This window comes from Alligator mississippiensis, chromosome 6, assembly GCF_030867095.1.
Source record: "Alligator mississippiensis isolate rAllMis1 chromosome 6, rAllMis1, whole genome shotgun sequence".
NCBI lineage: Eukaryota > Metazoa > Chordata > Crocodylia > Alligatoridae > Alligator > Alligator mississippiensis.
Genome location: NC_081829.1, coordinates 42,090,019 through 42,115,840, shown reverse-complemented (window position 1 = coordinate 42,115,840; position 25,822 = coordinate 42,090,019). Strand labels below are relative to the sequence as shown.

Sequence of the window (25,822 nt, the reverse complement as noted above, 5' to 3'; positions counted from 1 at the left end):
GCTAGGGACCATGCCCTGGTGGTAAGAATGTGGAGGGTGGCCGCTGGGGACCCTGCCCCAGTGGTGCCACCTACCCTGGGCTCCTCTGAGGCCTCCACCCAGATGGAGCCCATGGTGGGGTCGGTGGTCCCCTGCACCTCTGTTTGTGGGGGCTGCCTGGTGGGGACCTAGAGGCCATGGGTGGGGGAAGGGTCTGGAGGCTCCCTTGCCTGTCCCTCTTGTACCTGACTTCGGGCCCTGGAGGAACAGGTGAGGGAACTTCAGGCTGAGGTGAGCAGACTATGGGGGATCAGGGCTGTGGAGGATGAGATTGACATGTATTTCCATTCTCTGCAGGATCAGTCTTCCAACAGACAGACTTCCCAGGAAGGACACACAGTAGAGGAATGGCAGAAGGTGACCATCAGAACCAGGGCTGCTCGGGTTAGCGTGGTGGTGCTCCCCAAGTACAACTGGGGAACAGATTCGAGGCATTGGCAGCCTTGGAGGAGAAGGTTGAAGTGAATGCCCCTGGTGGGGACGGTGCCACTCTACGCACAGCATGGTCTGAGCAAGGACAGAACACCATGAGGAAGAAACACTGAGTCCTTGTCATCGGAGACTCCATCCTGAGGGGAACAGAGGGTCCCATCTGCCGACCCAACCCCATGGCACATGAAGTCTGCTGCCTGCCTGGGGCTTGGATCCAGGATGTTACAGGCATGATCCTGGACCTCATTCGACCCTCAGACCAGTACCCTACGGTCCTAATCCATATGGGAACAAATGACATGGCAGGGAGGAGTCCAGGCAGCATCATGAAGGACTACAATGCCCTGGGGGCCAAGCTCAAGGAGATGGGGGTGCAGGTGGTATTCTCCTCTGTTCTCCCAGTAAGTAGACATGGACGGTGCCATGAGGCCTGCATTGAAGTGGTCAACCAGTGGCTTTGGAGTTGGTGCTACCAGGCAGGCCTCAGGTTCCTTGACAATGGCCCACATTTTTATGCAGGGGGCATGCTCAGGTGGGATGGGCTTCACCTCTCCCCTAAAGGCGAGTGTGTCTTCTCTTCCAGATTGGCTGATCTCATACAGCATACTTTAAACTAGCTTCATTGGGGGATAGGGCCACAGGGGGGCACGAGGACACTTCCCAGCCAAGACAAGTGGTGAGCACAGGAAGTACCCAGGTAAGTGACAGGGGTCCAGATATTCCTGGGATCGGGGGGGTGCATGCACCCATAGGAGGCATTAAATGCCTCTACACTAATGCTCATAGTATGGGGAACAAGCAGGAGGAACTTGCCCTCCTGCTAGCTAACACAAACCTGGACATAGTGAGGCTCACTGAAACCCGGTGGGATTCAACCCATGATTGGGCAGTAAACATCAAGGGCTACAGACTGTTCAGGTGGGATAGAATGGGGAGGAAAGGTGGCGGTGAGGCACTCTATGTCAAAGAGCAATACACGTCCTCAACAAACAGCACAGGGTCACAGTAGGGGCAGACTGAAGTGCTCTGGGTTAGAATACAAGGGGGTCAGGGGGAAAGGGAGTTAATGGTGGGTGTCTACTATTGACCATCCAACCAGGGGGAAGAGCTGGACTGGGAATTCTCAGGTCAGCTTGCGGAGGCAGTTAGGTCAAGGGATGTGGTCATCATGGGTGACCTAAACTACCCGGACTTTTGCTGGGAGGAGCAGTCAGCCTGGTCTGACCAGTCATGTAGGCTCCTAGGCAAGATACAGGACCTCCACCTAACCCAGGAGGTGCACAGTCCCACTAGGGGAAATGCCTTGCTGGACCTGGTCCTGGCCACAGGCAAGGACCTGGTGAGGGGACTGCGGGTTCTTGACCACCTGGGCAATAGCGATCATCACCTACTGGAATTCACCATCCAGCACAGGGTATCAAAGGCCTGCAGCAAGGCAACAGCCCTGGACTTCAGGAGGGCTGATTTCAATAAGTTAAGGAGATTAGTTGGGGAGGCACTGAGGAGTTGGGAGTCCAAGACGGATGGTTGTTCCTTAAGAAGATGATCCTCTGAGCCCAAAGGGTGACAGTTCCAATGTGAGTCAAAGAGAGCAAAAATGCTCAAAATCCCCCATGGCTCACCAAAGGCATTCAGGAATGTCTGAAAGCTAAAAAGGAGGTGTACACCTGATGGAAGGGAGGGGCCATCACCAAGGAGGATTATACCTCCATCACTCAAGACTGTAGGGAGGCTGTTAGGAAGGCTAAGGCGGAGACAGAACTAGGACTAGTGATCAGGATCAAAGATAACAAGAAGTCCTTTTTTAAATACATAGGGAGTAAAAAGAACGCACCAGGTAATGTGGGGCCCCTGCAGGACATGCTTGGCAATCTGGTGGTTGCACTAGATGATAAAGCTGACCTCTTTAACAAATGCTTTGCCTCCATTTTTCTGAGCAGGGACCGGGACATCCCCCCCATCGGGATTCCCGACAGACTCAGGAGAGGCACAGCCAGGCCTAGGATCAGAGAGGACCTAGTTAGGGAACTTCTGGTGGGGCTGGACATGTTCAAATCAGCAGGTCCAGATGATCTCCACCCCAGGGTGCTGAGGGAATTGGCAGAGGTCATTGTGGGACCCCTGGCACAGCTTTATGAGCACTCATGGTGCTCTGGCGAGGTTCCAGAGGACTGGAAATCATCCAATGTGGTCCCCATTTTCAAAAAAGGGAGGAAGGAGGACCCAGGTAACTATAGGCCCATTAGTCTTACCTTGGTCCTGGGGAAGCTCTTTGAGAAAAGTATCCAGAAGCACATCTGCGGGAGATTATGCTTAGGGGCAACCCACATGGGTTCATTAGGGGCAGGTCCTGTCAGATCAACCTGGTTTCCTTCTATGACCAGGGCACAAAATCACTAGACGCAGGTGTCATGGTGGATGTAGTCTTTCTGGATTTTAGGAAGGCCTTTGACACTGTCTCTCACCCCATTCTCATTAAAAAATGAGGTGACTGTGGTGTCAGTGCCTACACAAACAGATGATTTGCACATTGGCTGGAGGGCTGCACCCAGAGAGTGGTGGTGGATGGGTCATTTTTGACCTGGAGGGATGTGGGCAGTGGGGTCCCCCAGGGCTCGGTCCTTGGACCCGCACTGTTTAACATCTTCATCAGTGATTTGGACAAGGGAGTGAAAAGCACCTTGTCCAAATTTGTGGATGACACTAAGATGTGCGGAGAGGTGGGCATGCTAGAAGGGAGGGACAGACTACAACTAGATCTGGACAGGTTACAGGGGTGGGCAGATGAGAATAGGATGGGATTTATTAATGACAAGTGCAAGAACCAGCAGCATACCTACAGGCTGGGGAACTCCCTTCTCATCAGCACAGAGGCAGGAAAGGTTCTTGGAGTCATTATTGATTCCAAGATGAACATGAGCCGCCAATGTGAGGACGTGTCAGTAAGGCTAACCGCACCTTGTCATGCATCCACAGATGCATCACGAGCAGGTCCAAGGAGATGATCCTCCCCCTCTATGTGACATTGGTCAGGCCACAGTTGGAGTACTGCATCCAGTTCTGGGCGCCACACTTCAGGAGGGATGTGGACAACTTGGAGAGGGTCCAGAGGAGGGCCATTCACATGATCAGGAGGCAGCAGGGCAGGCCCTACGAGGAGAAGCTACCAGACTTGAACCTGTTCAGCCTCCACAAGAGAAGGCTGAGAGGGGATCTGGTGGCCATCTATAAACTTACCAGGGGGGACCAGCAGGGAACGGGAGAGCCCCTGTTCCCCTGAGCACTACCAGAAGTAACTAGGAATAACGGCCACAAGTTAACTGAGAGTAGGTTCAGGCTAGACATCAGGAGGCACTACTTCACAGTCAGGGTGGCTAGGATCTGGAACCAACTTCCAAGGGAAGTGTGGTGCTCGCTTCTACCCTGGGAGGTCTTCAAAAGGAGGTTAGATAACCACCTAGCTGGGGTCATTTGACCCCAGCATTCTTTACTGCCCATGGCAGGGGGTCAGACTTGATGATCTGCTCAGGTCCCTTCCAACCCTACCAACTATGAAACTAGGGTGGGGCGGGACAGGAAGGGGGATGTAGCACCTCAGGTAAAAGTGGAGAGGCACTTGGGAAGTCAGATGTCTGGTGGGTTGTAGTGTGTCAGAATTCCAGAGCAGTTCATTGGCTCATATGTGAAAAATGGTGTGTAAATTCCCTTTGAGGATCAGGCCTGAGATATTGGAGATAGTTGGTGTTCTGTTCTTGTCTTTGATAGATTTTTGGTGTGAGCTCATTCTGGTGCACAGTTGTTGTTTGTAGTTTCCATCAGGGCACTTGGATAGAGATATGTATTGTGTTGCGAAGATATCTCTATACTGGAAATATCGTTGACAGCATACCATCCCTGCTGTTTTCATCCAAATCTGCCAAAAAACGACAAAGGTATAGGCCCATTATAGCCTACAGGCAAAACATCAAAACAGCGGTGAAACAACGAAACAGTTTTGACAAAATGAAATGGAACAGTGCTTCAAAACAAAATGAAACTCAAAATGAAACACTGTCCTGTTGAAACAGCAGAACAGAATTCAAAATGAAACAGTGCTGTTTTGCACAGCCCAATGAAAGCATGCACTTCAATGGACATGTTAGGAACAATATTTTAGTTAACAAGTCAATAGAAATGACTTTAGAAAAAATTAGAGATACAGTCACTCATGCCCAATTAAGTCAACCCTAAAGTCTCCTGTGATCTTAAAAAAGCCCTTAGTGCAAACTCTGTAAAGTACAGCCCAAAATATTAAATAAAGCCCTATGCTAGAAAGGGAAATAAGCTGTATATGTATTCTAACACTTTCTCCTGTAAGCGTAAAATTATTTGTAACGGTATTTTTTGCAGGTGTCACAAGACGGTCTTCCTAATTCTTTTTTTATCATGCAAGCAAGTCTGGACTTCTGGGCAGAGTTGCTATTTTGAGTTGTAAAAGGCTTTTTTGGAGGCAGCTTTGGGAGAGAGGGACTTACGCAAGCAGCAGGACAATTTTCTCTCTGTTTTGTGTCTGATCAGCATCAGTTCCTGGGTTGAGTTGCATGCTTGGAATTGGTGTTAGGGTAAGATTGCTCTGCAATTTGACATTCTTATACTATATACTAGTACACACATGAAAATATAAAGTGCACTTAGTGTATATGCAAACTCATGCCATTGATTTCTCCTCTGGGAACTCAGCTTGGATATATATTCTCTGTCATCAAAGGAGCCATGTAACCGAGAGCCTGGGTCTACCTGTTCCTTTAGGTAAAAGCAGCCCAGCCAGAGAGCTCTGCAGCCTAGACAGGATACAGCAGCTTCAGGTTTTGGGACCAACAAAGGCGATCAAGATGATTAGCAGGCATGTGAAGGCAGCCCAGGCAGCCTACTGACTGGAAGGAAGTAGGGTCCTGGGAAGATATAAGCTCAGAGCCTGAGCTGTCAAGCTAGTCTACATCTGACAGCTGCAGGGTTGGGAGCTCCTGCTCAGAAGAGCTACCCAGGGATTCTAGATTATCTGCTTTGCTGCCTGCAGGAATAGTGAGGTTCAGGGAGTTCACAAGGAATCCAGACAGGGAGGTATGCTAGCACAAGGGGTGGGGGAAGGTCTGCCCTCTTAAAGGGGCAGAGGGCTGCTTCCACTGTTGTTATGTTATAGTTACACCGGCAGTTTAGGTTGGGACTGTAGGGATGTATATGGAGGTCCCATTAGTTCCCAAGGGACACAAAGTCACCTTGAGCCAAGGCCCAAGTAACTATAGAGGCTGGAGTGGGCATAGTGCAATGTCACAGAGCCAGGCAGGGGCCCGGTTCTTGAGACGGTGAAATTTGACAGAGGCCAAGGGCCCGGTGCCCCAAAAGGGCAAATTCCAGGTCTGATATGGTGGGCCCCGGCTAGAAGGCCTAGCTAAAGGGGCAGAGGCCAAGGAGGCTGAAGCCCTGACAGTGGAACATCTGTAATACCCGCGAGGTTTGGCAGGTATATGATGTACGAGTATATGATGTACAGGAGGATTGGAGCCATGCAATTAGACCCTAAGGTTTTATGCGCCCAGTAGGGCATGGTTGACAAGAGAGGCCCAGCAAGGGGCTTGAGACAAGAGGCACCCAGCGAGGGGCCTGGGACTCTTAGCCCAGGGTTTAGTTGAATCAGAGCCATGCAGAGGCCCATGAGCAGCCTTCCTCTATTATTATTTATTATTATTATTATTATTATTATTATTATTATTCCATCAAGGCATGGCAGATGAGAAGGGAAGGCACCCTAGGGGTAGAGCAGGGCATGGTTGCAGAGCCACTAGGGGGCGTCATGACTGCCCCTGGGATCCCAACGTGGTACAAGTGACACTGGTGGCAGAATGGGAAGTTGGTATTAGGAAAAAGGGCAACAATATATTTCATAGAGGTCCAAGGCAATAAAAACTCAGCACTTCTCTTGAGAGTCCTCTTCAAAGTCAAATAGGCTTAACCTTTTTTTTTTGGTATTATAGTAGAATCCTGAAGTCAACAGATCAGAACCCCATTGCCTATGAGTTTACAAGAAGATTACAATTTAAGTAAAAGTTCTCTGAAATTGAGTATAAAAAGGAAAACAGCAAAAAAACAAAAATGAAAAAATATGAGAAAGACGATGGAAAATAAGAGCAAAAATAAAGGAGCAGGCTGCAAATTACCAAAGGGAGGATCACATTTTGTGACTTTACTATAACTGGAGAGGAAGAAAACCCATAGTGCAGGGCTACCACAGGCAACTTTATGCACTGCTCATTCTTACCAAGGGTTAGAAGTGACCATCTAAAGTTTGTTAAAATTGTTCTTGAAAACATGATGAGTATTAATAAAGCAGTTTGTGTAGAGCAAGAATGCCATCCAGAGGTTGCTTTGTGTGAAGCTAATCCACATATTCCATGTGATATCTCCAAGGAAGGGCATTGTATGTAATAGCTCTCTTTGACTGTTGGAAGGATATTGATATATTTGCTGACTTCCCTGTTACATCCTTAAAGAAGGAGGCTAAGGGCAAGAAAGCCTGTCACTAATTACAAGGGGCCTGAACATTAAGGCATTAAACTATGAAGGAAAGACCTAAAGAAGGTAAGGACATGGCAGGACTAAATGTAAGACAAAGATGGATAGGAAAGGTATTAGCTCAGCAAGGCTGAACTGACTGATGACTTATTCTCTTAACATAAATATTTCCTCTAGCTTTGACTTCTTGATTTAGCATTTCCAGTGTAAATAGTGTATAGAGCTGTAAAAGGAGATGTTACTTATGGGAACAGAAATGGATTTGCATCTAAATTGCAGGACAAGGGGCAGTTAGGCCTGTGGGGCAAGATTAAGGCCTACAAACACTATGTATGAATGCAAACACTCAGGGCAATAAAAGTTAAGCGTTTTCAGGATAAGAGTTTACAGGACCAGGACCTAAATTTGACGTTTGCAGTGACAGCCAACAGATTTGACTGTTGCAGGTGTCTGAGACTGTAATATGAAATACCTGAAGATGGTGGTTCATGGTTCTTATATCAGAGGCCCCATAGCATACCTAATAAGGAAGCTAGTCTATGAAAAAGACCTAAGTTTTAATGACCTACTCAATACTAGTGTTGTATGGTGATAAATGCCACAACACTGTGACATGGGCACTCTAGGAGATAAACAGGAGACATGGCAACCCTGGGCTGCTTCCTTGTGATGTGCCTTCTAGCAGTTGTTGTATAACTCTATAATATGTTCTAGAATTGAGGGTTTTTTTAATACTTCTGGTTTAAGATAACAGAAAATGAAAAAAATGAGTTATATACAATGGCTAAGACTCTGATTTTCTCCCAGTTTTATATTAGTGTAACTCTACATAGCTAACTACCACTCTGTCCATTGGCTTTAGTAAAGTTATTCTTGATTTTTACAAGTGTAAGTGAGAGAAGAAAAAGATCCCATAAACATACAACACATTCTGCTGTAGTGGTTTGATTCCCTTAATCTTATTCTGATGTAAAGCAAAAATGACTTTGTTGATGTCAATGGTGTGATTCAGATTAAAATCTGGTTTAACGTGACTATGTATCTATACACTGTTGCCAGGACTTTTCTTAGAGATATTAACAGTTGCATAGAAAGGGTCTGAGCTGTTAAAATGTGAATTATATGCTGAAAGCAGATTCCTACATCTACTTAACACCCTCTCCTCCTCCACTACCTTTCAGGCAAAAGATAAATAATTATTATGTCTCTTCTTTCCTTTTTTGAATGTACCTAAGAGTCAGGGTTGATTAGAACATTTTAAATATTTCCTATGACTGTAACTAAAGATTATCATCATATGGAAATCTTTTATTAACCACATTCATAGAGGTCCTCAGGTTGTAAAGAGACTGCCCTACTTTGCACAGTAATACTGATGAATTAGTTACTGATGCAATAGAGTATATTCACTCAGCTCCTGAAAAGCATGGGATTTTCTCAGCTGTGCATTGTGGCTAAGTGGGGCTCACCGACTAGCCAGTGTTAGATTCCCCACCTGCCTTTGGGCACACTCCCCACCTGTCTTTCCTGCCATGCCTTGTTGTTCATAGATTTCATAGACATTAGGGCTGGAAGGGACCTTGGAAGATCATTGAGTCCAGACCCTGCCCGAAGGGCAGGAAGTCAGCTGGGGTCATAGCATCCCAGCAAGATAAGCATCCAATTTACTCTTGAAGGTGTTCAATGTAGGTGCTTTAACCACCTCCAATGGCAGGCTGTTCCAGACCTTGGGGGCTCAGACAGTAAAGAAATTCTTCCTTATGTCCAGCCTGAATCGGTCTTGCAGGAGTTTCTAATCATTTGACCTCGTCATTCCTTGGGGTGCTCTGGTCAACAAACATTCCCCCAGATACTGGTGGTCACCCCTGATAAACCTATAGATCGCCATCAGATCACCCCTGAGCCTGTGCTTTTCCAACCTAAAGAGCCCCATGGCTCTCAGCCTGTCGTCGTAAGGTCTGTTTTCCTGACCTCTGATCATGCGTGTGGCTCTTCTCTGGACTCTCTTGAGCTTCTCCACATCCTTTTTGAATTGTGGAGCCCAAAACTGGATGCAGTGCTCCAGCTGCGGCCTCACCAAGGCCGAGTCCAAGGGGAGAATGACGTCCTGGGATTTGCTTGAGAAGCATCTATGGATGCAAGCCAGCGTTTTGGTCGCTTTACTAGCTGCAGCATTCCATTGCAGGCTCACATTCATCTTGTGGTCAATGATGACCCTCAAGTCTCTTTCTTCCATAGTGCTAGCCAGTATAGCACTGCCAAGCCTATAAGGATGCTGCGGGTTTTTCCTCCCACAGTGGAGAACCTTGCATTTTTCAGCGTTAAACACCATCAGGTTCTCATCCACCCAATACCTGAGCCTGTCAAGGTCTGCCTGGATCACCTACTCTCCTGTCCTCAGGTGTGGATGCTTTGCCCCAAATTTTGGTGTCATCGGTGAACTTGGCCAGTCCACTTCTGACTCCAATGTTCACATCATTAATGAAGATGTTGAACAATATGGGTCCAGGGACAGAGCCTTGGGGGACCCCACTGGTCACAGGGTACCATGATGATTGACTTCCATCAATTACTACCCTCTGGGTCAGACCATGGAGCCAATTTCCCAGCCAGCAGATCATAGTGGACCCAAGGCCACAGTTGGCCAGTTTCACCAAGAGGTGATCATGGGATACCAGGTTGAAGGCTTTTTGGAAGTCAAGATATATGACATCAATCTCTTCTCCCTTGTCCAGGTGATAGGTCACCTGGTCGTAGAAGGAAATGAGACTGGTCAAGCAAGACCTATCCGCAACAAACCAGTGCTGGCTATCCCTCAGGAAGTTGGCGTCAGCCAGTCCATTAAGGATGGCCTCTTTAATAAACTTTTCTAAGATCTTCCCTGGGATAAATGTCAGGCTGATGGGCCTATAGTTTGCCAGATTCACTTTCCTCCCTTTCTTGAATATAGGCACCACATTGGCCTTCTTCCAGTCTTCGGGCACTACACCAGAGTGCCAGGAGTTTTCAAAGATCCATGCCAGTGGCTGGGCTATGATGCTCGCCAGCTCCTTGAGTACCCTGGGGTGTAGATTGTCAGGGCCGGCTGACTTGAAGGTATCCAGCCTCTCAAGGTGTTCCTTCACGAGGTCAGCATTGATGGAGGGCAGGGGATCTCCCTCACCCAAACCTCCCTGTTCTGTAGTGGGCATGGGTGTCCCATGGGACTGATGAAAGACCAATGCAAAGTATCCATTTAATAGGCTGACTTTTTCTGGGGCATCAGTTGTCGCATCTGGTTCAGCAGGGGTCCAATCTTGCCCTCGCTTTTTCTCCGGCTCCTCACATATTTGAAAAAGGACTTTTTATTGTCCTTGATGCTCAAAGCTAGTTGGAGTTCAGTTGCAGCCTTGGCTTTCCTGGTTTGCTCCCTGCAGGACCGGACCAATGCAGAATATTCCTCCTTGGCGGAATATTCCTTGGAGGTGAATCCCCACCCATTCCTTGGAGTTGAATCCCATTCCTCATCTTTTTTAGGCCTTTCTTTTTAGCCTCAGGAGGTCTGCTGGATCCCTGGGCTGCTGTGCCCTCTTGCTGCCTTTCCTCCAAGATGGAATAGAATTAGCTTGTGCATTGAGGATTGCTTCCTTGAGGAGCAACCACTCTTCCTGAACTCCCCTCCCCTTGGGGTCGTGGTCCCTTAGGGCCTCACTGACAAGCCTCCTGAGCTTGTCAAAGTTGGCTTTCCTGAAGTCAAGGACTTCAGTGTTGCTGACTGACTTGCCAGCTTTACAGCAGATGGTGAAGGTGATCAGTTTATGGTCGCTGTCACCCAGCTTCCCATCGATCACTAGGTCACCAATTACGTCATTCCCAGTAGCCAGTATCAGGTTGAGCAGCGCTTTACCTCTCATTGGCCCATAGACTTCTTCAGTCAGGTAGAGGTCATCCACGCACAATTGGAATCATTGCGACCACTCGGATTTTGCTGAGTGATCCTCCCACAAGGTGTCTGGGTAATTGAAGTCACTCATGACAACCATGGTCCTGGAGCATTTGGCCTCAGCCAGTTCCTGGGCAAACTCCTGGTGAAGCTCTTGACTTTGGGTGGGAGGTCTGTAGTAGACTCCCACCGTTGTGTCCCCCGTGTTAATTAATTAGGATATTAATTAAGGTGGGAGGCTGCCCATTCTTGCCTCAATGCCAGGGGGTACTATCCACCACTCCGTTTCTCCCCTACACTGCAGCCCAAGACTCGCAGATGGCATCTAGATGACAATGCTCCTGGCCTACAGTTGGGCCAAGCTTAGGCCTCATTGTCAGACTTCAGACACACACACATTCATACCGCCCTCCTCTCACTAGGGCCTCTCACACTACACTCTCTCTCACAGGGTCTCTCTCACGCGTCAACAATTTATACTGCCTTGCTCCCTCTTCAAGCGGGCCCCTTAGGCCATAGGCTTTAGCTAGCTCATACCTTGGGTGGCAGATGTACCATCTTTTGGGTCTCTCCCATGAGCCTCACCGGGGTAGTGGCCAGCCAATTACTTGCCTGGGTCTAAGCTTGTCCTGGCCCCTTCCTGGGGCAACTCTATACCCTCAGACATACAGGGATCCCAGCTCTCTGGTTTTTCTTCCCCAAAGTGGGGCTCCTCATCTCCGCCCCCTTTCTGGGGCCACTCCTCATTGGGGCGTTCTTAACTCACACCATGACTGGTGTTCTGGGGTCTCACGGGGACTCTCACTCCCCCCCCGGAGCAGCAGGTCATTGTGCTCAAATATAGGTCTCACTTTTGACCCACACTCAGCCTCCCAGTGATGGAGGACTTACCGGGGCCAGGACTCACCTCTATCTCTCAGACTGAGCCCACTTACTCGGCCTCTGGCCAAAACTACAGCCTCAGGTATCTGAAGACATATCTTGGCCTACTCCCTTCACTTGGGCTCCACACCGCCCCCTCACTGGGGCCACAGGGCTTCCCTCCCCAGTGGGCTCAGGTGGCCATAGCCGTGCCTGGCCCCCATTCTTCCTCCTCAGGGTCTTGTACCCCACAGGGCTCAGGTGGCCACAGCTCTGCCTGGCCCCACTACCTCCGATGTTACATAACCCATCTGAAGGTGAGGACTGGGGTTAAGGCACCCCTACCTGCCTTTTACCAGGGTGATAACTGGCCTGGCATTTCCTGGGGGCTCCTGCACCACTGAGTGTCCCACCAGGCCACCCACTCCTGGCAGGGTGCAGTTTTAGGTCATGCCCAGGACCAGGAGCCTCCAAACCATCCCCTTAAGCTCCTGCCTTTACCTCCAGGATGTTGCATGAAGCCTTACAGCCAGGCAATGTTAGCGCCTGGCCTGCCAGCAGTGAACTGCTCTAATTGTATAGGCAGCCAAAGATCTAAAATGGCCACTACAATCAAGCATCTGCTGGCTGCTTGGCTCTGCTGTTAAAGTGGCAGGCGCCAACAGTTCCCTGCCACAGCATAAGCCATGATGCAAAATTAATTCTGTTTTTCTGTATACTGATCTCTTATCTTCTGTGCATATGAAGATACAGAAGGTCCTAAAGTTGTTCAGTAGGATGTCTTTATTGTTAGACACTGTACTGGGACTGAAGAGACTTGGGTCAGCTTCTGGTACAAGCTTCCTGTATGACCTAGTACAAGTCATTTATTTTCTTCATGCCCCACTTGCTGAGCTGTAAAGTGGGGATAGTAATAGTTATTTTTCCCTCAATTTATCTTTCTTTCCTATATAGCTTATAAGTACTGTTAGGGTTATGATATGGATTTTGGGGAGTACTGAGTGTGCAGATGAATGAAGGCTTCTGTGTCTCAGCAAAAGCTGCTAGTCACAAGGCTGGATGATATATTAAAAGTTACTCACTTTCCTAATGTTTAAGTAAGTGGATTCCTAACAAAAGGATAGGGTGCAAAGTGCATGATGTGTTGTCTAAAAATAGAATACAGACCAATGGCTATCGTTAGGGGACAAAGCAGAAGTATAGCCTTGGAGATGGTGCTGAAGTCAGCAAGAAAATCAGAAAGAACCAGCCAGAAACTGCAAGTGACCGAAAGGAGCAGAGGTCAACGTCATACGCATGCGCTCTTAGCAGACAGGCATGTAAATGAATGAAATGCATAGGCAATACCATGCTAAGAATGCAAACAGTAAACAGAGGTGAAGCTTGAGATGGGAGGAGAAATGGTTGGAACCGAAGGAGATACATAGGCAGAGTAATTGTTAATGAGTATGAACCAAGGTGTATAAAATGTTCAGGGAGGCTCCCTGGTTTGTTGGGTTTTTTTGTGAGCTAGTCTGAAGATGTTTCCATTTTGAATAAAGCTGTTGTGAGCAATGTGTGCTGGTGTTTGCTCCCCGCTTGCACTGGGTAATGAATAACAGGATCCATGAGCAATTGGATCGTCGTCTTCCTAGTCCTTGGGCGCCGCATGGAGTCAGAGTCTAACAAGTACTTTTGGACAGGTAAGGTCATTTTTTCTTTTTGTACAATGGGGCATAATGGGACACTGATCTCAGCTGTTTCTATGTTACAAATAAATAATAATAAATGTCCAGGTCACATCTATTTTGTTTCACATAATAGTATATCAAAGCACCAAGCTTTCAGCTTTTGTTGGTGTAGAATACACCAGTCCCTCTTAAGCCACAGAATAAAATGCTTTAAAATCTAATTTTCCCCACAGGTCCTTCTCTGAAATGCAATGTTACCTCCTCCTGGAGTTTCATTAGTTGTGGTTTGTTAAAGACGAACTGCAAAGACCCCAGAGAGACTCCAGTTGTTCTCAGTGTAATGCTGATAATCCTGACAATTGGCAGTGTTGTCTATTTCCCCTTTGTACAACTTTTCCTTAAATCTGTCTTTTAATATCATGACAAATGTTGTAGGGGCAGGGTTGGCAGGGAGAAGAGAACTTTGTCCCAGTCATTTTTCTGGATTCCCCTTCACTAGGTTAGTGTAGCATCCACTTCTGCAGCTTTTCCTCATGGCAAGTAGCACTTACATTATTAATTTCATTCACTTCTGTGGGCATAGTTGCGTCAGGGTTGCAGAATGTCACCATATATCCATGACAGAGCTTTTCCTTCTCCCACACCTTCTATTTGCACCATAGTTTAAAAAAAAAAAAAAAAAAGACACTCATAGAACAAACTAATGAAATATGGATTGTTTAGCCACCAGTTCAGCCCTGTGGCTTTTGTTTGGAGGTGGCCAATAACTACTTTTTATCATTTTCAAAAAAAAGGCAAGAGAAACTGACCCAAACTACCTTATACCAGTTAGGTGCCTATTCTATTGTTTAAAGGGAGAAAGGCTCATTCCAGTAAAATAGAATGGAGGGATCCCATTCATCCCTTGGGCCTAGTCTTTGTAATTTTTTTCTATTTCTTTAACTATATAGTTAAAAAATAGCTACAGTTAAATAGTACTACCCCCTTGTGTGGACTTAATTCCAAAGATGCTTATACAGATATAGCTTATTTCCCATAGGCAATATAAGCACCTTTATGCCTTTATGTGTCTGCACTAGTGGGTTTTACTGCTTTAATTAAATCATTTTCTACAAAAAAAACCAACCCCAACAAAGCTGTGTGTGGACAATTCCCTTATATGCTTGCCTTTATTTATACTGTGTATAGATAAGGCCATAAAAAAATGTGAATTTTTGTTGTGTCTTAAGACCTTGGCTATTCATCCTGTCACTGTGGGTGGAGTAATATTTACAAGAGAAGAGGAAAACGACAACTGTGTTAGCAGCACTGACTCCTGTGAGTTTGCCATTGGCCTGAGGGCTAAACTGAAGAGCGTGAGAACCAACAGGCACAGGAATCTGTGAGAGCTGAGTTTCACAGGAGAGCAACAATATTAAAAGGAGACATTGCACGTAACTAAAATATAACAACTGAGGACTCCTAAAGACAACGTAAACACATTCCCTAGCTAGTAAATACCATTAACCTTCCGCTAACTCATTCTCATTATAAATAAAAACATGCAATGCAGTTTCTTTATAGGAATGTCTAGTTTTACAACCACTGTATTTGTTCAACAATAGTCTATATATATAAAGGGCTTAGTCCATTTGTCTGTGTGTCTGTCTGTCCATAACACTCTTTACATGTGAATAGCTTGAAAACAGTAAGAAATAGAACATTTGTGTCTTCAGAGAAATTTCTTTGCTAAACCTTAGCATTTGTTTAGTACCATGTCAGAATGATCCAACTTCCAGAACTGGAAAAAAGTCAGGGGCCAGGGCTGTTTCTACTGATCTTCTCCTAGGAGGGTGCTGGGAGCACAGCAAAGTGTGGAGGGCCGAAAGAGGGGCCAGATGAGGAAAAGCGGGAGTCGGGCAGAGGTGCAAGGCAGTAGGTGAACAGTGCCAGGCTTGTCCTGAGCCCCGAGCAGGGAAGGAGGTGCCTGGTGGTGGTGGCACAGAGGAAACTCCAGGGTGTGGGCAGCTATTATGAGGTGCGGAGCTTGCCTGCCTTTGCCCTTGCCCAGCAAAGAGGTATGCAGGCGGTGACCAGGTGGCAACATAGGTGGGTCCCCCTTCAGCCTGCTGGATGAAAGCAAGTGCAGGAAGGGATTGGTATCTTCAAATGTTTAGTAGGGCTGTGAAAAATTTTCCTGGCTGTTTTGTATTGATGCTGTTTTGGCTCATTTCAAGCTCAAAACAGCAAAATTGAAATGAAGGGCTTTGAAAGAGCCTCAAAATAAAACAAGGGTAGTCAAAATGTTTCAAAAGTTTCAAAAAGACATACAAAAAACTAGAACTCTTGGTTCCAAAATGATACCTTTTATTAGACCAACTGGAAAATGGCAAGAAAATTGTCCTTTTCTGCAAGCTTTCAAGATCAAAGTCCCTTCGTCAGGCTCTGAGAAAAGTGTACATGGTACAAGATAGTAAAAAGTCCCCATAGGTAGGAAATAAACTTCATTTTTGCACAGAGAGAGCTGAAGATGGAAGTCTGTCCCTCTGGGTCCATGAGAGTGTCTTTGTGAGCTGTGTTGAGTAGCTCTTTGATGTGTTGATCAGGTAGAATTTCTTCCCTGAAGGTGTCAGATGGGAGGCAGGGAGGTAAAAAAACTTCTTTGTTGTTCTGCAATGAAGTTTAAAATCCAAAATTGGCTGAAATTCGGCATCTTCCATGTTTCAGGGGTACTTGGCACAGCATAGGTTTTCTTGTTGTCCCCTTTCTAAGTCCGTACAGTCCAGTTTGGATGGTGTACCATCTGACTTTAGGCCGTACATCAACTACACTACACTTTTACCAGCCCTGGATTACCTTGCTCCCTGGTGTGCTTCTGTCTCCCTTTGGTTTGGGTCCACGGCTGCCCACAGATCCTTTTTGTTCTTTTGTCTCAGGTTGGACATCGTCCCACTCCTGGCTAGCTGTATCCATGATCCAGTTCTCCATCTCTAGTCAGTAGTTAGGCCCTCCTGGGCTTAATTTATCCAGGTATGGCTCCTTCTGGGGCTGCCACCACATGCCCTCTGAGGGGTTGCAAACAGCTTTGGGCCACTCCAGGCCCTTCAGAGGATTCGTATCTGATCCTCTGTGATCCTCATCTGGCGAGGATTTTATGTCCCACCCCCCAGGGGGCCGGCTGGAGAATCGGCATTGGCATGTCACCATAAAGTGGGTTCATGCCGGCACCGGTCCCAGCTCTCCCCTGGCCCATGGTGGGTTTTTATCTTTTCTTTAGCGCAGCATTTTTCTTCTCAGCAGCCCCATTCCAGCTGCACTTCTGGTTCCTGGTGGCATCCCACTGGCTCCTTGCCTCTCCTTCCTTAGGTAAGTTTCTTTCCATGGTGGTGTCCCCACCACACCCACGCCGCATAAGGCCCCTGACCATTTAGAAGTTGGACAACCCTGATTTATACCTTGCTGTAACAAGTGGGCCTTCCCAGAGCTAGTCAGACATTGGCCTGCCCACCAGTTTCTGAGCTAACTGCCCAGCTCTCTTGCTTACTACACCTTGTTGGAAAATGATTAAGATATAACACCAGCAGGAGGCTGTTCATTCTTCCACCCCGATCCCAGCGGGGGCGCTATCTGTGGCTCTTTTCCTCCCCTACACTGAATCCCAAGCCTCACAGGTGTTTCCTCCAGCTAACTAGCACTGAGACCCAACATCCAGAGTCTCACCAGGACTCTCACTTCCCACTGGAACTCCTCGTCCCAACACCCTCACACTGGGTTTACTTTGTACACACACACAAAGCAACACACACTGGACCCTGGGCCCACACACTAGGGTCCAAGCCTGCACATACACTCTTGGGGCTCCAACCCCTTCCCAACTCTCGGGGCTCCTCGCAGCTCCAACCCCTTCCACACTCTTGGGGCTAGAAGCCCTACTCTGGGATCAGGGCTCTGAGCCCTGTCCCCAAGCCCTCTCTGGGCAGTCCCCTTATCCCTGGCCCCAGGAGCTTCCTTAATAGCTCCCCAAGGCTCAGAGCCCCACCCCCCCTAGAGCTTCACACTGGCTCCTATATGCAGCCTCAGGCTTCCACTGCAGAGTCTGGATGCTGCCACAGGTTCCTCCACCAACCTGGGCCCTGCCTCAGTGCTCCTCAGTGAGCCTGGGCCCCCCTTTCTTGATCTCACCCACCAGGGATGTTGGAGCTGGGGTTATTAAGGCACCCTGACCCACCTTTCACTGGGGTGGTAACTGGCCTGGTATTTCCTGGGGGCTTCTGCACCACTGGGAGCCCCATCAAGCCACCCACTCCCAGCAGGGTGCAGTTTTAGGTCATGCCCAGGACCAAGAGCCTCCTAGCCATCCTCATCAGTTCTTGCTCTTACCTCCTGGGTTGTTTCTGCTGCATCTCAGCTAGGCAATGTTTTTGCCTTCCCTGGGAACAGAAAACTGCAGCCTCTTTATATCTGGTTTCTAAAATGGCTGTCACCATCAGGTACCTGGTAGCTGCCTGACTGCCCTTAAAGTGGCAGGCACCAACATTGCCCTGCCACACTTACCCATCCTGCAACTCTTGGAGCTAAGTTTGTCCTCAATGCTGACATGGATGGCTCTAAAGCTGACTTCTGTTCACATAGCACTTGCTTAAAACTCAATCACTTTAGCAGTTAAAAGCATGATATCCTGCCTGTATCCTAAGTTGTAACCAGTTCAGCACAATGTCTTTTGCAGTGACAGGAATTCCTGGTCACATTTTTATATATTAACTCTGACTAATCTTTTCTTCTGAATTGCCGTTCTGAAAAATATCCCAGAGATACTTTCTCTACATGCTGAACACTTCTTTGAAAATCATCTTTCAAGTGTCTCTAGTGGGGAACCCCAGAACAGAGGTACCCACAATCATGAGTCCGACCTGCAGACCAGTACCCCATGGTTGTCATCCACGTGGGAATGAATGAAGCGGCCAGGGGAAACCCTAACTGCATTATGAAGGATTTCGAGGCTCTGGGGGCCAAGCTTAAGGAGACAGGGGCACAGGTAGTATTTTCCTCTCTTCTTCCAGTGAGTAGGCGGGGACAGCGACACGAGGCCTGCATTGGCGAGGTCAACCAATGCTTACGGAGTTGGTGCCACCAGGTGGGCCTTGGGTTCCTAGATAATGACCATTGTTTTCGGGTGGGGGACTTGCTGGGGCAGGATAGGCTTCACCTCTCTTCTAAAGGCAAGCGTTTCTTCTCTTCCAGGTTGGCTGATCTCATACGGCAAGCTTAAAACTAGCCTCACCGGGGGAGGGGGCCGCAGGAAGGCATGGAGGCACCACCCGAGCAAGACAGGTGACACGAGCAAGGAGTGCCCAGGTAAGACACAGGGGCCCAGATAGTCTTCCTAATCGGGGGGTGGCATGCGCAGCTACACAAGACCTTAAATGCCTGTATACCAATGCTCGGAGTATGGGGAACAAACAGGAGGAACTTGCCCTCAGAATAGCCAGTTCAAACCCAGACATAGAAGGGATTACAGAAATGTGGTGGGATTCATCCCACGACTGGGCAGTTAGCATTAGGGGCTATAGGCTCTACAGGTGGGATAGAGAAGGAAGGAAGGGAGGGGGTGTGGCGCTCTATGTCAAAGAGCAATACACATCCTCTGCCAGCAAAATGGGGTCAGATGAGGGGCAAGCTGAAGTGCTTTGGGTCAAGATACAAGGGGGTCGTGGGGAGAGGGATTTAATGGTGGGGGTCTACTACAGACCCCCCAACCAAGGGGAGGAGCTGGACCGGGAATTTTTGGGCCACCTTGCAGAGGCACTTAAGGCAAGGGATGTAGTTGTCATGGGTGATCTAAATTACCCGGACATCTGCTGGGAAGAGCGGTCAGTCAGGTCGGACCATTCCAGGAGGTTCCTGGCCAAGAAACAGGACCTCCATTTAACCTAGGAGGTGCACAGTCCCACCAGAGGAAATGCCCTGTTGGACCTGGTCCTAGCCACAGGCGATGATCTGGTAAGGGGGCTCCAGGTCCTTGACCACCTGGGTGATAGCGATCATCGCTTGCTGGAATTCATCATCCAGTGCAGGGTGACAATGGCCTGCAGCAAGGTGGTAGCCCTAGACTTCAAGAGGGCCAACTTCAAAGAGTTGAAGAGATTGGTGAGAGAGGTGCTGGGGTCCTCGAGGGCAGGGGAACTCAGTGCCCAAGATGAGTGGTTGTTCCTTAGGGAGACGATACTCAGGGCGCAAGGGGTGACGATCCCAACAAGAAGCAAGGTGGGTAAGGGTGCCCAAAAGCCTCCCTGGCTCACCAAGGATGTCCAGGAATGCCTGGTTGCCAAAAAGGTGGTGTATACCTGGTGGAAGTGGGGGGCAATCTCCAAAAAGGAGTATACCTCCACTGCTCGGGCCTGTAGGGGGTCTGTTAGGAAAGCTAAGGTGGACATAGAGCTAGGACTAGCATCCAAGATCAAAGATAATAAAAAGTCCTTTTTCAAATATATAGGGAGGATGAAGAAGGCGCTGGGAAATGTGGGGCCCCTGCAAGATGTGCTGGGCAATCTGGTGGTTGCACCAGAGGAGAAGGCAGACCTCTTTAACAAATTCTTCACCACTGTTTTCTTGTGCAGGGACCGGGACTCCCCCACCATGATTCAAGATGGACTCGAGGGGAACGCCTCAAGGCCTAAGGTTGAGGAGGACCAGGTTAGAGTGCTCCTGGAGGGGCTGGTTCAAGTCAGCAGGTCCAGATGCTCTCCACCCCAGGGTGTTAAGGGACCTAGCAGGGGTTATTGCAGGGCCCTTGGCATGGCTTTACAAGTGCTCGTGGTGCTCGGGCCAGGTGCCAGATGATTGGAAGATAGCCAATGTGGTCCCCATCTTTAAAAAAGGGACGAGGGAGGACCCGGGCAACTACAGGCCCGTCAGTCTTACCTCAATCCTGGGGAAACTCTTTGAGAAGATCATCAAGGAGCACATCTGTGATGGGCCGGCATCGAGGATGATGCTCAAGGGTAACCAGCACAGTTTCATTAGGGGCAGGTCATGTCAGACCAACCTGATTGCCTTTAACGATCAGGTCACAAAAGCATTGGATGCAGGTGTCGCCGTGGATGTAGTCTTTCTGGACTTCAGTAAGGCCTTTGATACTGTTGACCACCCCATCCTCATTAAAAAACTAGGTGACTGTGGCATTGATGCCTACACGGTCAGATGGATTGCGAATTGGCTGAAGGGTCGTACTCAGAGGGTGGTGGTGAACAGGTCATATTCGACCTGGGGGGAAGTGGGCAGCAGAGTCCCCTAGGGCTCAGTCCTTGGGCCCATGCTGTTCAATTTCTTTATCAGTGATTTGGACGATGGGGTGAAAAGCAACCTGTTCAAATTTGCTGACGATACCAAAATTTGGGGTGAGGTGGGCATGTTAGTAGGAAGGGAAAGACTGTAGAAAGACCTGGATAGGTTTCAAGGGTGGGCTAACAAAAACAGGATGCGTTTTAATACGGACAAGTGCAGGGTACTGCATTTGGGCAGTAGTAACCGGCAGCACACTTATAAGATGGGAAACTCCCTTTTTGAGAGCACAGAGGCAGAAAGAGATCTTGGAGTCATCATTGACTCCAAGATGAACATGGGCCAACAATGCGAGGTCACGGTTAGCAGGGCTAACCAGACCTTATCGTGCATCCACAGGTGCATCTCAAGTAGGTCCAAGGAGGTGATCCTGCCCCTCTACGTGACACTGGTCAGGCCACAGCTGGAGTACTGTGTCCAGTTCTGGGCACCCCACTTCAAGAGGGATGTGGACAACATTGAGATGGTCCAGCGGAGGGCCACCCGCATGATCCGGGGACAGCAGGGCAGACCCTAGAATGAGAGGCTATGGGACCTGAACCTGTTCAGCCTTGACAAGAGAAGGCTGAGGGTGGACCTGGTGACCATCTATAAACTCACTAGGGGGGGACCAGAAGGGTTTGGGGGAGACCTTGTTTCCCCTAGCTCCCCCCTGGGATAACAAGGAATAATGGCCACAAGTTGTTGGAGAGTAGGTTTAGATTAGACATCCGTAAGAACTACTTCACAGTTAGGGCAGCTAGGATCTGCAACCAACTTCCAAGGGAAGTGGTGCTGGCTCCTACCCTGGGGGTCTTTAAGAAGCGGCTTGATGCCTACCTGGCTGGGGTCATGTGAGCCCAGTTTTCTTCCTGCCCAGGCAGGGGGTCAGACCTGAAGATCTACAAGGTCCCTTCTGACCCTACTTCTATGATTCTATGAGTCACTTTTGAAAATCTTGACTATTAATCCTATTAGCTTCTTTAATAGGCACAAAGAAAGGATTGTCCTCTCAGTATTATGTCTGCTTCATAGCTCTCTTGGTCCATTTGTTAAAATGACTAAAAACAATAAACAACATCTAAACACAAAGACATATTCATTCAAACTGGCAACTGTTATTTTTCAAAGTACAGAAAATAAAAGAATCTGAAAAACACACATTATTTAAAGAGCCAACCTGTAAGGAAAAATGTAGAGTCTAATGCTATTTGGCAGAAAATTTAAGAATTATACTTAGTCTTATTTAACTACGTTATAATTCTGAAAAACAAAATTCAACTTTTGACCTTGGAAGCTAAGGAAGGTAACTCCCACCCCACCAGGTACATAGAAATAAGCAAATGAAGGCCTGTTAAATGGAAATGCGGGACTCTACATAGCTTTTCACATCAGTGTTACTAAACCAGTTTGAATCATGCAAGTGAAATTGATGTAACATTCTCATGTAAACAAGGCCAACGTTTCTAGATGAATGTGGTTAAGTCAGTAGAGCTTTCTCATGTAGTCAACTTTATTTGGTGAACTGACTTCCTCATAAAGCAAAGGATTCACTGAGAAAGGGATTTTGCCTTATGTTTGCAGACTTAGAACACTTTTACACATGCAGAACCTGCATTCTGATTATAACACATCAGAGCAGACTTGATAATCAAATCTGCTTTAGTTAAAGCTCCCCGCCCACCATTTTGAAACATGGGGCTCTGATTCCACAAGATGCTGTGGACATTTTAATTGGAGCAGCTCCCAAGAGCCACTCTAATTAACACCCCCCCCCCCCCACACACACACACCCTGGATCATGTGTGGTGTCACTCAAAGTTTAATGTTTCCAGCTTCTTTTCCTCCTATGCCCTAGAATTTGCCTTTCTGAGATTATAGGACCATTCAAACTCTTTCTTTTAACTATGTAAGATATGACTCTGCCGTTGTATATTCTGTTGAATAAGATTCGTTGTATTGATAATATTACTACTTTGGGGGAAATATATACGTGTGTTATTATTTCTTAAAGGCAGAACATTTTCAATTTCCGTACAGTAAGCTGCTTGGGGGAAGGAAAAATAGAGGTATTCTACTAGAAGTGTACATCAGGTGAATGTATGGTGGTTCAAAGCTTTTTACTCCCTATGTCTGTTGGCCCCAGTTTTTGACCTTGACTTCCTCAGTGGTATTGGTGATTGAAAAACTGCTTGTGGATGTAATACTTGCTTTGACTAGGAGTCAGGAAGGGAAGGTTCTGGACTTCGTGAACTCTTTACTCTGATGATGTCATGACCTACTTTTGCTGAGTGGAGCAAGGGCAGTAAAGATCCAAGCAGTGACATGAATGGAAACAATAGTAAGCCGCTCACCTTCTGAGATGATTTGATAGCTGATTGGTTATAAGGATAATTGATGTATGATTGGCATTTCTCCTGGCCAATTAATTGGACAGGAATGATTGGCAGGAGTGGTGGAACCACTTAGAAAAAAAGGAGCTTGCACCTGTGGGTATGGGGGGGAGGGTGTTGGGTTTTTTTGGTGTGTGGCTGTGGGATATAATTGAGGTGAACTTCTGCAGGTGCAGATGTCTGAGGTATGGTGAAAGATTGTCTGGCAGCGTGAGGTGATCAAAAGATGGGGTATTTGTTGGATTGATGAAGACTTTGAGGAGGGAGCCTTTGAAAATTGGATCTTATCCCAGGAGATGAACCCGCAGTGTCGCAGGGCACCTTAGTGCCTGCTCCTAGAGAGGAGAAACTGCCAGGGAGAGAGCCCTGGCAGAACCAAGTGAGCACAGCTGCAGGTTGCCAGGGCAACTAAGGGGAGCCAGCTGGCCAGAAGGGGGCAGGGCCTGGCCCTCATAAAGCCCAGGGCCAAAGCCAGGCTGGGAGTTCTCTGCCAGCAGCCTGGGAGGCAGGAGCTCTGGGAGTGAGGATGTGGAAAGGAGCCTAGTAGCAAGTACCATTGTCATGTGGAGCAATGTTGTTATGGCCATAGGGCTTCGGGTTTGAGTTACAGCCAGACGGCTTGAGCTTGCATTTGTGTTACAGCCTAGGGGCTTGTGGTTTTGCTTTGACGTTGTGTTATTACACCCGGAGGCTTGGGTGAGGCTGTAGGGGTTGGAGGAGGCCTCATAAGAGGGCGCAGTGTCCTCATAGGGACCCCAGAGAGTGTGGGGTGCCCCAGCACCAGTGAGGGCGCGGGCTAGCGCCAGGAGGGCGCATTAATTTCATAGCGCCAGTGAAGGCGTAGCTTGCATGCCAGTGCGGGAGCGGCTGGCAGCGAGGAGCGCAGCCAGTGGGTCGCGGGCGCAACCAGTAGGTTGCAGACAGGGGGGGACATAGACCCCAGATCGCGTGCGGGGTACATAGACCCCAGCCCCAGAGCGAGGGGTGATTTCATTGAGAAGCCCAGGGTGGGCACGGCGAGCCCCAAAGAGGGGGAGTGCCACATTCTATTATTGAGAAGCCCTAGAGAGGGGTGATACGGAGCAGCCCTATGGAGGGGCGATTGCTGAGGAGCCCTAGAGCGGGGCGTTGCTGAGGAACCCTAGAGCGGGGCAATGCTGAGGAGCCCGAGACGGGCATAGCGAGCCCGGCCGCAGGTTAGTGCGGCAACACCCCTCAGACCGAGGCAGTACGTTGTGGTTGCCCCCGAGAAGTCGGGGAGTAGCAGCGCGGTGAGCCGGGGTCAGAGAGGGCACCCGTGTAGTTGGCCCGTAGGACCGGAGGCCCGCTAGAGAGTCCCTGAGTGGGACCACACTGTCAGGGAAGTCCCAGAGTGGACGAGAGTCCCAGTGAGAGGCTGGGCACGAGAGAGAGCCCAGAGTGGGCTACACTATAGAGGAGGCCCGGGAAGCGGGCGTGCAGTCCCAGTGAGAGGCTGGGCATGAGAGAGAGCCCAGAGTGGGCTACACTATAGAGGAGGCCCGGGAAGCGGGCGTGCAGACCTAACAACGTCCATTACATCTGCAAGGCTTGGGGCGTGGTATTAGGGGCTGGTAGGAGCCACGCATAGCCCATAAGGCTAGTGTGTCCGGGGAACACCCACCATATCGGGAGACCCCCAGGGGGTCCGGAAGAACTGCGGGGACATGGGTCCCGAGTAGCCGTGCCCAGGGAAGACACAAGGCAGCCTCCCAATCATATTCCAGCAAGACGTGGTGGACGAGAATTAGAGGGTGCCTTGGGCCGGCCTGACATGGAGCGAGGGACCTCAAGGAGATCACGGCCCTCTGAGAGGACCCCGCCGTGACAAGCAGGATCACCAGAAAATTGGATCTTATCCCACCCTCCATTGTGGAGAGGCAAGTATCCTATAGGGATAAGGCTGAGGGAAACTCCACAAGTAGGAAGGGGGGAGAGAGGGCAGCTCCAGTCCACTGACAGACTGGCAGAGATCACTGAGCAAGTGCCAGCCATCTGGTGGAGCATGGGTCAGAGAGCCATTCTGCTCTGTGTGTGTTTGTGTTACTCAGACTGCTTGTGCTGTGGTGTCTTTAGACTCTATGTATTTATGTTCATAACCTGTTAACCTGTCAAGTTCATGTGTTCATTTTTCCCATTTGTATTCCAATATATTCTAGGGGTGTACTGATAGAGATTTTGGGGGCTGATACCAATAGCCAATTTTTAAGGAGGCATATTGGCCAATACTGATCTTATTTCTGAAATACCTTGTAAGTATGTTGTGATGGAAGGGGAGGGGGGAGGGAAGAGGTAGGGTGGGGCAGATCAAAGCACTTGAGGTGAGGGACGGAGTGGGGCAAGGGCTGGAGCAGGCACTGCCTAGTCAGGGCAGGATGGGGCGTGGGACAGAGCCACAGCTCATCCGGGGGATGCGGGGAGAGGGGTGGCTCCCACCACTGTGTGCACTCGGGTGGGGGAAGGGGGCATGTGCTCCTGGATCTGCACAGGGCAAGGGTAGGGTGAGCTGCAGCTGTGGGCTAGGGCTGGGGCTGGGCTCTTCCTGGTGTGTGGGGGGAATGGGGGCTGGGCTGTGCTGCGCTGTGCCTGGGACTGGTGGTGGTGGTGCTGGGAGTGGAGCTATGGGGAAGGGCTACAGC

At 48.8% G+C, this 25,822-nt stretch overlaps 1 long non-coding RNA gene across 1 annotated transcript in view; it reads left to right on the top strand.

The window, feature by feature from the left end:
• Nucleotides 1–230: 230 nt before the first annotated feature.
• Nucleotides 231–25,822, top strand: part of LOC132251156 (uncharacterized) — a 49,137-nt gene continuing 23,545 nt past the window's right edge. The window contains exons 1-2 of the long non-coding RNA XR_009463027.1: nucleotides 231–18,807; nucleotides 20,070–20,145. This is a non-coding gene — a long non-coding RNA (uncharacterized LOC132251156). The remainder of the gene's footprint in view (nucleotides 18,808–20,069; nucleotides 20,146–25,822) is intronic.